Genomic DNA, 13,464 nt, shown 5'->3' on the forward strand with positions numbered 1-13,464 from the left:
TTTTATCTCAATCTCCTGCTTCCTAATCCATTTATTCCTTTTGTGACACTGCCCTTTGGCTGGTATACTGTTTTGCCTAGGTGGTGGCTGAGGGGATTTTTTTTTCCTTAGTCACATCATTAATGAGCTAGGATAACTTGCCTTACATGTGTCACAGGCAGCTGCCATATAGAATTTCAATTTTTCCAACCAGGCAGAGCTATGTGTTCTTAAAACCCAAAGCAAATGCCATAGTGTGCACTGCCAGTGGGATCCTCTTTGTTAGCAACATAAAAAGAAGTCCATTTCACTGCAGAAATAGCAGCCTCTTCCCCTTTTTTCAACACAGCACACAAGACAGTAAAGTCTCTGTCACACTATTTATGGAAATCATTTATGATTGCACTTAGACCTTCAGGCATTTCTGCTCAGGCTCCGTTCACCACCTCCAGGAATCCTGCCAATATGATGCACTCACATCAGATGCATTAAGACTTTGTTTTTTATTGTCCTACTGGTATCCTATCACTATTGCTGTAATAAAGAGTTTTATTTCAGAACCAAACAATTATTTGCTAGGATATGTTGAAGCTAGAAAATTGTTTGTACCTCAAGGAGCAGTGAGAATGTAGGAAAATCTGCTCTCTTGCTGCTGCATTGATTCCTGGAGGTAGACAGGAATGGATAAGAATTAAAATGCCCTCCATCCAGAGAACTGTTCAAAAAGATTTTGATTAAGCATGCAGTCTTTTCAGAGGGAGTGCCAAAATTGTGGGCCTAGCTTTAAGTCAAAGAGTGGGTCAGATAAATTGACACTTAAGACCAAATATTCAAATGCACAGACCTATATTTTTATCTGCTCTAAATTCAGAAGGAAAAGGAAAAATATCCCCCCTACTGCCACATTTTTAACAATGTGGATATTTTGCTAGATATTTCCACTTGAGTCCCATCATTCGCCATTCAATAAGTAATTTATTAATTGCCTTCTGTGAGCCATGTACTCTGCTTAGTACTAGACAGTTCCAGGTCCCTGAAGGAAAAAGATCAGTGGTAATTCTAATGTAAGGTGATGAGTTTTCCCGGGGAGGATTAATTGGGACTTCACTGGATCCCACAGGAGGCACCTCTAACCCTGGCTGGGAAGTAGAAGCATTAAAGATTATCTCACAGCTCTCAAACTAGGCCTTGAAAGACACACAAAAATGGGCCAGCCAAGAGGGGTGCAAAGGACACCGGGAAACGACACGGAGGAAAGAGAGGGTATGGTGTGTGTGAAACTACAGATATTTCCAGATATCCAACAAAGCTACATGAAACCAACCAGCTGTCCTGCCATCACATTGTTCACATATTTAAAATTAAATGTATTGTCCCTCCTGAACCCTATAGATTCTGTTCTTTTTGAATTTACATTTAGGCTCAATGCCTTTTAATTTTTCCTTTTGTCTCACCCTCACATTCAATCCCCAAATTCTCTTCTTCCACCTTCCATGCAGTTCTTTGGCTTAAATCTCCTCCTGTCTGATCCCATTGCCATTATATTAGTCCAAACCCTCAGTAACTTTTTCCTACACTATGGCAATACCTACCTTTTCTTTCTGTTCCCCAACACATTCCATAACTACCATTAGGTTGATTTTCTTGCACTTGATCAAGTTGCTCTCTTCTTAAAAAATGTGAACGCATTTACATTATAAAGCCCATCCTCTTGGCCAAACAGGCAAGTGATCCTTAATCTGGCCTCATGCTGCTTTTCCAATCATAGTTCCCATTATGTATCTATAAAACTCCTCCCTTCAATCATATGATTCTGCTCATTCATTGTATTTCCTACTCAAAGTCTTTGTTTTACCATAACCCATGCTTAAAATTCCCCCCAAATGAATCCTGCATAATTCTTAAGCAGCCTCACTCATGCCTTCCATGTAGCTACACAGGACTAAACCATGGTTATTTCTCTCTCCTAAGAATCAGCATGATTTGATATTTTAAGAACAATTTTAGTAAAGAAAGGAAAATAAATGTTTGTTGAGAACTACTAAATGCCAGGCTATTTAAAACTCTAGGAGTTAAGTGTTATCTTACAAATAAGAAAATAGTAGTTAAAAGAGGCCAAATAACAAATAATATATTTGAACTTAGGTCAATATAAGCCCAATGTTCTTGGTCTTTTACCTATGCCATATAGCCACTTCTAAATTAATCACCATTGTTGTCATCAGCATCATTGCTACCAACAACCTAGCACTTACCATGTACAAACTATGTACTAATATCTTGAGATGATCCAACAAATATCTGATAGGAGTTCCAGAAGAGAACATAGAGAATTGGGGAAGGGTAATATTTAAAGAGACAATAACTCAGAGTTTCCTAGAATTATTGAAATACATGAACCCTCAAATACAGGAAACACCACAAATCTAAGCAAACTGAATTAAAATGAATTCACCCCAAGATAAATTGTAGTGAAAACAAAAGACAAAAAGTTTAATTTCTCTTTATTGTACTTTTAGCTTCCAAGCATCCTCTTTTCAAATGCACATACCACTGAAAGGGATGGTATTCAGTCATTTATGGATAACCTGGTTTGTTTCTGCATAGGTCACTTGGATGAGAGTGCTCTGAGTTTTGCTGGAAGGGGGATCATTTTGGAACAGGAACATTCACTTAGAAAACCAGCCCTGGGTCAGTTTTGCAGTGTCTTTGGATATAAAAGAGGAGACAGCATGAGATCACTTGATACTAAGAAGAAGAGACATCAAAAAGGCAAAGAAAAACATGGCAAGGTGTATGATGACATATTATCCACCTCAAATTTGGCTTCAAGTCAAGTCTACCAAGTGGCAAACAGGAATTCTCAGAAAATTATCATATGCCACACTTACCTCTGAAGGCCCCAAGAACAAATTGGGCTAATCCTGTAACAGATCATACCTGGCAAAATTATACAACATCATCATTACATAATAGGGAAGGCATCAAATTGCTGAGTTTCGGCCCTAGTTCTAACATATTCTGACTGTGTGATCTCAAAACTGCTGCAGCATCAGCAACTATATGCAGGTATAATGCTACCTGCTTTACTTATCTCATTTATGAGAATGAAATGAGTTGATAAATGTAAACACTTGATTAGTCTGTAGTGTGTGAAAACATGTAAGGGATTGCAGTTATGTCAAATGAGTCACGGTATAGCAATGAACATCCACTTACATTCTGAAGACTGTAACTAAAGACTATCATGAGCTTCCTAAGAAAGGCCTTAAGTGGTGACCCTTCCGAAGTATTTAAACAGATATTTACCATCCCCTAGAAGTGAATCATTCTCAGGCTTATAAGATGGAACTCAAAGTAGATTCAAAGGTCATCCAGTCACCCATAAGTTGTGTGATAGTAACAACATTTTCAGTTCATTCTGAATGATCAGAGTCAAGTTGTGTTGTTATCTACAGGTGGCCCACACTTGTGTTTTCCTTTTCTCTGCATCCTTTCTTTCAAAAGGCATTGGAGCATATAATTACTTGATTTTCTCACAAATGGCCAATTGTCTCATATAACAGGGAGATGAGGCAAGTTTAATTCTGAGAGCACAATTTCTATGCTTGTCATTGGAAATGTATCCATTTGACCTAATTTTGTTTGATTCAAATAAACACATTTTAAAAAGTTAAAATGGTCTGATTTGCTTATTTAAGAAATTCTCTTTACTGGAAAGCCTATATTTGCATCATGTCTTAGATTTGTCCTGAGATACTGTGTTAGAACAGAATCAGGCTAGATACAATGAGAATGAGTAAATTAAAAGGATTGCCTTGCAAATGTTTCTTTAGGATTGAAACATGCCATTGCTAATTTATAAGGACCAAATAAAGTAGACAAGAGCAATATTTAGGAAATACTTTCATTGCAATCATGTTGAAAGTTTCTATGCTATGGATGTTTAACAAATCTTCTGAGCTGACACGGGCATAAGGTAAGATGCTGAAAGATGAATCAGCTTCTCTATAGTTTAGACCCTCTAGCTACAGAAATATTCTAATGCCAAAACTTAAGCTATTAGAAATAGTGAAATAAATCTTTACTCTAAAAGGAATCTTGGTGACACTATACATAATTTGTTGATGCTAAATGGCATTAGGCCTTCCCTAGGCATTTCTTTTTCATTATCCTGTGTCTCATATTACCCTGGAAGAAAATATTAACAACTCAAAAACCTCACTGGTCCTTCACCTTGAAAAACTGTAGTTATATGATTTTATCTTAAAGTTAGAGATTAAAAGCATTGAATTTGGAGATAGGCATTCCTGGGTTCAAATCTGCTTCTTTTATTAGCTTACAACATGGTACCACTTCCTTGACTTCACTAACTCTGACAGCTGATGTATAAAATGGGGATAATTATACCTGCTTCATAGGAGGTATAATAAGGCCAGTGTACCTGGATTTAAATCCTGGTTCTTTCTTACTAGCTGTGTGACCTTGGACACTGTAACACAGCCCTTCATGCCTCAATACTGCCATTTCAAAATGGGACTCTTAGGATTTGTTGCATTATTAAGATAACTGCTATGGAGTGAATGTTTATGCTCCCCTCATTTATATGTTGAAAACCTAACCCCCAATGTGATGGTATTAGAAAGTGGGGCTTTGGGGAAATGATCAGGTCATGAGCTCATTAATGGAAAAGAGATCCCAGAGACCGCAGAGAGCTCTTCATCCCTTCCCTCATACCAGGACACAGCAAGAACCAGGAAGCAGGCTTTCACCAGACAATGCATATGCTGGTACTTTGATCTTGAACTTCCCAGCCTCTAAAACTATGAGAAATAAATTTCTATTATTTATAAGCCATCCAGTCAGTAGTATTTTGTTATAGCAGCACAAACAGACTAAGACTATAATGCATATAACTAGGGTTGCCAGATTTAGAAAGTAAAATTACAAGATGTTCAATTAAATTTGAATTCCAGGGAAAAAAATAATGTTTAGTCTTATACAAAAAACTAGTTTTTCATCTGAATTTCACATTTAACAGGACATCCTGTATTTTATGTCTACCTTACATATAATGCACTTAGAAAAATGTTAGTACCTACTGAGTAATCAACATAAAATATGAGACAGCATTTGAATTCAAGAATACAGGGCTTAGCACACACTAACTGCTCAATAAATGAGAGACATTGATAAAATTTCACCACCACTGTCCCTCTCTTACAGTTTTGGCTGCCAAAAGGCCCAAAACTTAGGCTAAATAGAAATTTCAAGTAAAATTTGCATCAATAACACTGCCCCTTCATTCACATTAGAATAATCAGGGCTCTTCTTCCAATTAATTATTAAATAAACACTAAACATTCATCAGATTGTTATAGGTTCAGAAAGCATGGAAAAGCTAAGAGAGAAAGGTAGGGAGTGTTCCCATGAGAAGCAAATTACCATAATCCTTTCCCACACCTCCAAAATTCATTGTTAGGATTAAATAAATTACTTTGCACTCTGCCAGGTACATGTTCAGAAATGGAACTGTCATTATTATTATTTACATTATTTTGTTAATCTTAGCAGATGAAAGTAAACCAGCCTATATATTTGCATATATCTATTCTCTATTTGCCTGTTTTTTTTTGTTTTGGGTTTTTTTTTTAAGATTTTATTTATTTGATAGAGAGAGAGCACAAGTAGGCAGAAAGGCAGGCAGAGGGAAAGGGAGAAGCAGGCTCCCCGCTGAGCAGGGAGCCCAATGCGGGGCTCGATCCCAGGACCCCAGGATGACCTGAGCCAAAGGCAGCCACTTAACTGACTGAGCCACCCAGGTGCCCCCTCTATTTGCCCGTTTTATTTAAGAAAACCAACTCTCTCATCCAACGTTACATCTTACTGGACAAGGAATATCTTCTAATTTTACACCAGATGTTAGTTAAATGCAAATTAATAATGTATATTATGCAGTAATGTGCATTCTAGTGAGGTAGTCCAATATACTTTTCAGACAATAATCAAAATTCTTTTTACAATAGCCAAATATGTGGTCTAAATATGCATTCACAATTATGATATCTCTCACAGCATTTCATTGATAGATGCCATCAGAATACCTTTAACTTCATTGGGAAGCCAGAAATTAATCACCTCCATCAGCTTCTGATGCATCTCACGAATTCTGCAAGTTTCCTTGATAATAAAATCACTTAAGACAGCAGAACACAAGAACCCTATTGCACATAACCCATGGTCTTCACCTGTGTAGAAATTGCCAAATGAATGGGATAAATGAAGTACTGTATAAAAATGTAGTCATAAAGTGTAGAGAATTAGAAAAGTCTTGAGGAAACCTAACATCTAAAGACCTGTTCATAGTCACATAGCTATCACAGTGCGGTCACACAAGGAGCATTCTGAGAGCTAGTCATAGTCACATAGCTAATAAATGGCAGAGTCTTGCTTCAGAACTAGAAGAGTTAGGGCCTTTGAGTTCCATAGCTTTAGAGTCTATGACAGTGGAATGTGATCAAAATACGGATTGCCTCTTGGTTATTGTTCTAAGTCCTGGTGACCATCACCACACAACCACAATCGTGGAGAATAGAGAACTATTAAAACTGTAGTTTGAATAAACTAGCTTTTAAAATATAACCATTCCTTCCATCTCAAGGAAATAGTATCTGGATCTCAACAATGTTGGAGCTGGAAATGTCAGAGTGAGAGAAAAGAAATTTTTTGCATTCATATATATTGTTCTAAAAAGCATGACAACACTGATGAGCCTTTGCAGTCAATCAACAGAAGGCAACAGTCTACCTATAGTTTCAGGGAGTGCTTAAACTAGTGAATTTATCCCAAATGTGAGCAATTCATCATGAGATATTAAATATTCTACTTAATAAAGAAACTATTTGGCATTGCTATGGGCAAAGTACATTGCTCAAAAGATATTATAATTGAGTTTTGTTCTGTCCGGGTGGGCTAGAGAGGAGAAACCTCATATCAGGGACATGGAAACATGGAAAGTGAAGAGACAGGATGGTGTTGAGTTCCTGTCCAAGAAGTCTGAATCCCAACAGGGGGACCTCCTGCAAAGAACAGTTAAATGGATAAGAAAAGTGATACCTAATATTATGGTACTGTAATCCTCGTCTTCAGTAAAGCATTATTAAACATGGGGTGAAGTGTGGCCCTCCTGGCATACAAAATGGAAGGAGAGAACCAGAGCAACAGAGAGTAGGCCAGAGTGGTCAGTGAAGAAGCCTAGAACAGGCACCTGGAGAGAGAGAGACAACATCCAAGGTAGGTAGAACGCGCCAGTGCTCCGTAATGATTTTCAGTAATTTTCAAGGCAACACCAGACCCTCCTGTGATCATGCAGAGTAACGATTCTATGATATTAGTTGATACTTAAGGGAAATACAACCTGATCCTTCACCTCCTCCACCCCTACCTCACAAAGGCAGGCAGTGTTGGGAATGTTTGGGCTATCTCTGATGTACCTCCCAAAATCATTTCCGCAAGAAAACATTGACACTGAAATAAGCTCTGTGTACTCGCCTTATGAATTCCACTTTCTCTTTATTCTACTCACAAACTCAATCATTCCCGCTGTTTCCAAATTACCGCTTTTTTTCAGTTACATGTTTATAGATGACTTCACTCTGCTATTCCTTCATTTATTCTGATCTGATTGTTGGAATTGTTTCCAATCAATGTGCTCCATGTTTTGTTTGGGCCTTTTCTTCCCTCCCAATGGGGAGGGCAGTGGGAAAAGCAGGAAGGAGCAGGTGCTTGGGGAAAAGTCCCAAATGTATTCGAACTGAAGTTACAGTGTAGGAAAATGTGCACTCCCAGCTTTTTGCATTTTTAATACTTCCATTCAAAAGAAGAGCAATGTTTTCGTTATGCAATTTGCTTAGGCTCCTTTCACTATTTGTCTTGCACGGCAAGTTATCTGACTTCCTTCTTCTCTCACGGAAGTGGTGCGGCCTCCATTTAGTGGTCCTCCAGGACCCTGTACAATGCGCTGTGTTGCCTTCCAGTCAGCCTCTGTGTAATCATCGCTAGATGAATTGCCCAGGCTACAGATGTTTCACTAATTATCTTTTCACCATAAGGATATGCAATCGCACTTGTATCCCTCCACACCCTCACTCATTACAATAATAATGTCCTGTTCCCTTTCTACAGCCTCTCTATTCTTCAGGACTCCAGAGTGCTCCAGAAAAACAGGAACTGTTTTTCTCCTCCCTGAAATTAGTTAAATGTTCCTGATGCTAAGTAATCATTTGCAAAGTTAAACAACTGAAGAGCCAGAAGTGAGAATTTCTTTGACTAAATCCTCAGGACCCAGACAGTAAGAGCAGCTCCCCCCAGAATGGACTTCACCAAACCCAAGCATGATTTTTTTCAAGGACTTCACAGGCCCAGTTTTCTTCATGTAAAACCTGTCCTATAAGACATAACTTCTAAGTAAACTCCAAAACTTAGAGATGGATTGTACTTGATTAATTCTGTACAGTGATGTTTAAATGAATATGGCTGGCCTCTTTATAGAGAGAAGGATACACTAGGCATCATGGGGGTCATTGTGCTATTCAGTAGAAAACTTCCTATTTCATTCATTCTTAATTTCTCCCATTTATAAAAGAGTTACATCATTTGTTTGTTTTTTTTCCCACATCACAGGAGCGTCATGATGTTTTTGAAGTAGAGTTCAGCCTTCACTAAATTTCTTGCCATCTTTCAAGTACTTCACACTCTCTTTTCTTCCCACCCTTTCACATCCCAGCCCACTTGTGCTTCCTGCACCTTTATGCCCGCTCATCCTTCAAGAGCCATTGTAAATATCACCAATCTCTTACCTAGCATCTGTCGTGAAGGGTTCTAGAAATAGAAGCCTTCAAGGAATTTATAATAGAGTTAGGAGGGAAAGACATGTGTAAACAAGTAAGCATTATAAAATGTGTAACCTGAATATAATTGGAGCACCACAGTGTTCATTCTCCATGTCCTGTTGATTCCAAAAAAGTACAGTCTAACAGAAACTAGACAATTGAAAGTAATTCCAAAATAGGTGAGGGGAGGGGGAGATAGAGTCTCCTGGTTATGAAATGAATGAGTCAAGGAATAAAAACTACAGCATAGGAAATATTTTAAAAAGAAAGAAAGAAATCCCAACTATTATGTGGTGCCATGAGAAATTATGTAATCCCAAAGAAGTATGGAATGAGTAACTCCTTGAGGAATACTTTCCAACATAGTTCATCTACTTATTTATTATATCCATTCTTCACTGTCTCCTCCTCACAAGCATGTGAGTTCTATGGAAGCAGATATTTTGGTAACTCAAGAATGGAATGATACCTAGCTCACAATAGTCATACAGTAACTATTTCTTCATTTCTGATCCTTAAGATATTTTGTTCAGGGCGCCTGGGTGGCTCAATCAGTTAAGCGACCAACTTGTGAATTCATCTCAAGTCATGATCTCAGGGTTGTGGGATCGAGCCCTGCATTGGGCTCTGTGTTCAGTGCAGAGTCTGCTTGTCCTTCTCCCTCTGCCCCTCCCCACTTCCTGTCTCTCAAATAAATTTTTTAAAAAAAATATTTTGTAACACCCAGTGCATATCTTTGTTTGGAAAAACAGTAGGTGGTCAAGAAGTACATGTTGTAAAACTTTAGGGAATAAATATGCTATATGCATTTGGGACCAAATGTTCAAGACCCGGAGCCTCTTACCTTCTTAGGGTGGACTCTGGGCCTAAACATGGGGTGGTCTTTGAACAATTTTGAAGATGAGTGTGATACTTTAAAACTGGGTATTGTTACATTCTTTCTAGCATTACTGGGCTTGATTTCCTTGCATGTCATTTTTCTGGATGGAGACAAAGAGAAAGCTGATGATACTACTGCTAAAAAAATATTTTCTTTCTCAATCTAATTTTTAAAATCTAGAAAAACTCAGTCTACTCACAACTCAACACATAGAACTCCTGTTATTTACCTGTATTGTATAATAAGATGTGTGTCTGAATGTATGTATGTATGTTCATATATGTATATATGTATGTATGTATGTATATACATTTTTTAAATGCTGTGTCAAATGCAAATGAATAAAAGATATAGTATCTGGGGTCTCAAGGACTCATTGGTTTTATAAGCAAAACAAAATGTTATTTGCTATGAAGAGCTGTGTTCAATAACATCAGAATTCTTCCTCACTCTCTTGGGCCACAAATCAAACAAGAAAATAAAAGAGAAACTCTACTCAGCCTGATTGGCTGTTGCATGGGTTCAGTGCTTTCCTTAAGCAAACAGAAAGGAGTGGACAGGCAGTTTTAGTTTTTAAAAAAAAATGATATAATTTCTAAAACAGAAGGAAATGCAGGGCAGGTAGCAATTGAATGGCAACCAATGGGGACTTATCTAAGCAACACAAAACAAATGAGGCTGTAGATGACCAAAGGCAAGTTTTTTAAAACACATCTACTAGTTACCAAATATCACCTGATTACCATAATTTGAATTTGAAACAGGAAACCAGGATTTAGCAATATAATGTAGATATCAGTAGGGAACATCATACAGAGCCAATGCAAAAAATGGATACGAATTTTGATTAAAGCCCTTTTTAAAAGGCTTTGCTTTAGGGGATTCTGGGTGGCTCAGTTGTTAAGCATCTGCCTTTGGCTCAGGTCATGATCCCAGGGTCCTAGGATCGAGTCCCACATGGGGCTCCTGGATCGGCAGGGAGCCTGCTTTTCCTTCTCCCTCTGCCTCTCCCCCTGCTCATGCTTTCTCTCTCTCTCTGTATCTCAAATGAATAAATAAAATCTTTAAAAAAAATAAAAATTAAAAGGCTTTGCTTTGGACTTAATCTGATTAATTCCTCTCGATAGATTGCACTGTTCTGTTTGGTTTGGTTTTTTTCAAAAATTTCACTCTTCTTTCTATCATCTCCTTTCACGAGATGACTTTGCAATTTCTCCACTAGAGACAGTATATTTTCCTGGTCCACTGATGTTGGGTTTGGCCAAATGATGCTTTGTTCAGTGGAATGTGGGCAGAAGTGCCAGTGTGCCTATTCTGAAACTGGGCTTAACAGCCACCCCATGTTTCTATTTGCCTCTCCCGCACTTCTGCCAATAACATTAGAAGAACCTGCCCTGTCCTGCCTGTTGGACCAAGGAAAATGAAACACACATAGAGCTGACCTGGCCCATACCAGCAGTTTGGAGCCATGCTCTGCTGGTCCCAGCCTATCTGCAGATGTGGGAAGAGGAATAAAATGATGTCAACCATGAATTTTATCCAAGATCTTGACCCCAAAAATCTTCAGGAAACTTCTCAAAATTGCATTTTGTTTTATGAAGCTGGATTCCTCGTCAAAGGTGGGAAAAGCACCGGGGCTGCGAACAGGCTAGGGTAGGGCTGAAAGAGATGCAGCCCCCACAAATGAAAGCAATAGCCGAAAACAGGTGACAAATGAAAACATAAATCTACTTATGATTTTTAATAAATATACTGTAAGGTAAAAAGTATCATTTGGTGGCTCAGTTTAGTGTCTCCATGAATTCTGGCTGTAATTTATGATCTGACATTGCTGAATGACTACTGAGAATTCTCATTTCTTTCTGAAAAATACATTCATTGATTTTCATCATTGTACTGCTGGGGAAAATATTAGACAATGAAACTTGGTGACAATAGGGCAGAAGTACTACATAGTAATTTAGCATGCTCCCTCTCTACGTCTGTAGAATGAGCACCAAATGTAAGACTTCAGTATTTCAAGGGCTAGGGCCTCTTGCAGTGTTGTAGGGTGAATATGAGTGGAGGCAGAGGGAGGACAGAAATGAGTGAGAAAGGCAGCTGAGACAAATATCTACCAGCTCTGACATGTGTCCCTACTTGTCACTGCTGACCAACATTGTGGGATAAGGGGAGAAGAGCTAAAGGAGGGAAGAAGAGGATGGCGGTGAGAATGAGAGAGAAGTTGTGAAGGCGCGAGGGGCGCTGTGGGCAACTGAAACGAGGCGGGCGGGTCACGGGAACAAGTCTCTGCTGTTACTGTTTGAAACAGATCAAAATAAAGAGAAACTGAACCACCCAAAAGAGGGGAGTGGGAACTCTCACTCTTAGTCTCCCTAATATTCAGTGAGTACCCACCAATGTATCCTCCGTGGACTCACTGAAGAGAAGAAAGACATGCATAGAGCCCCAGAAGCTCCTATCCTCCACAGCCACTGCCTTGCTCCCTCTCACTTGGCTTTGAGATCTTAGCAAGTAACTGGCTCTGCAGGGTAGTTGAATGAAAGAACAGATTGACTCCGGAAACTGAGCTCCAGAGACCCCTCTTTCTACCAAAGGAATTTTCTCCAGCAGGAAACTCCATTGTTACATAGCCACAGGGTTGTTCCCTGCCCTCTTTCTCTGTAAATATTTGAAGCATTATAGGGGAGGAGTCCCTCTTTACCAGAGCCCTCTCTAGGAAGCTTTTAATCTATCTAGCCAGGCTTCACATTCTCTTCTCTGGGATCTTGGAGGCTTTCTGTCTTTAGAAAGAAAGCAAACAAGCTAAACAGTAGATACAAACACCTTGAGTTACGAGATCTGAAAATAGGAATCTGGGTATTAGATATGCTCTGGCACATTTCTGCTTGGAAGTTTTTTTTCCCCTTAAACTGTAAAGTGCATTTATTAATAGTATTCGATTCTGCTACAGAAAATAGGATGCAGAAAGAATGAAGTTCATAAGATATGCTGATCACAGATAAAAAATATGAGGCATATTCAACTGTCATAGGTAGAACAGTGTTCACTGAAGTTGGCCAAGAATCAGCTTATAACCACGATACACTAAATAGATGGATGGCATCCCAGGAACTAGATAATCCCGAGGTTCTAAATCCACCTCCCATTAATCATCTCCATCCTGGTCCCACATTTCCTCTGCCCAGAAATTCAAATAAGATCCATAGTTGCTCGTGAGGCTAACTGGCAACCTACAGCTATCAGCCCAGCTAACTTGCCTCTACATCTTTCCTGGATGACAAACATGTATATTGGCCAAATATACCTCCTATCTGATTGAGTCCCCTTGATTAACATCAGCTTGCCTCAATAACCACACCATCAATAGAAGAAAGCTGTTGAGGTAGAGAAAGATGGACAGAAAGAGACAGAGAAAAACACATGAATATTGCATACTCTAGAATACAGGTAGGATGGTCCTCCCACCCCATTTTCACCTTATCCTACATGCATTAGCTTTTCCTATATTTCCCCTTGCCTTTCACTGTTTAATTTTATTCAATAAACCAATATACCATGATTCAAGCATCTTAATTTTGTCTTTGAGCTTCTCTGTTGTTCTGTGACCTCTGGGATACCTTGCCTCATAATATAGTTGGAGGCTATCTTTGCTTCCAGCACTTGAGGTAATTTCCCATACAACAAAATAACGTTTTACACCATTTTATACAG

Source organism: Zalophus californianus, chromosome 1 (genome assembly GCF_009762305.2).
Source record: "Zalophus californianus isolate mZalCal1 chromosome 1, mZalCal1.pri.v2, whole genome shotgun sequence".
Taxonomy (NCBI): domain Eukaryota; kingdom Metazoa; phylum Chordata; class Mammalia; order Carnivora; family Otariidae; genus Zalophus; species Zalophus californianus.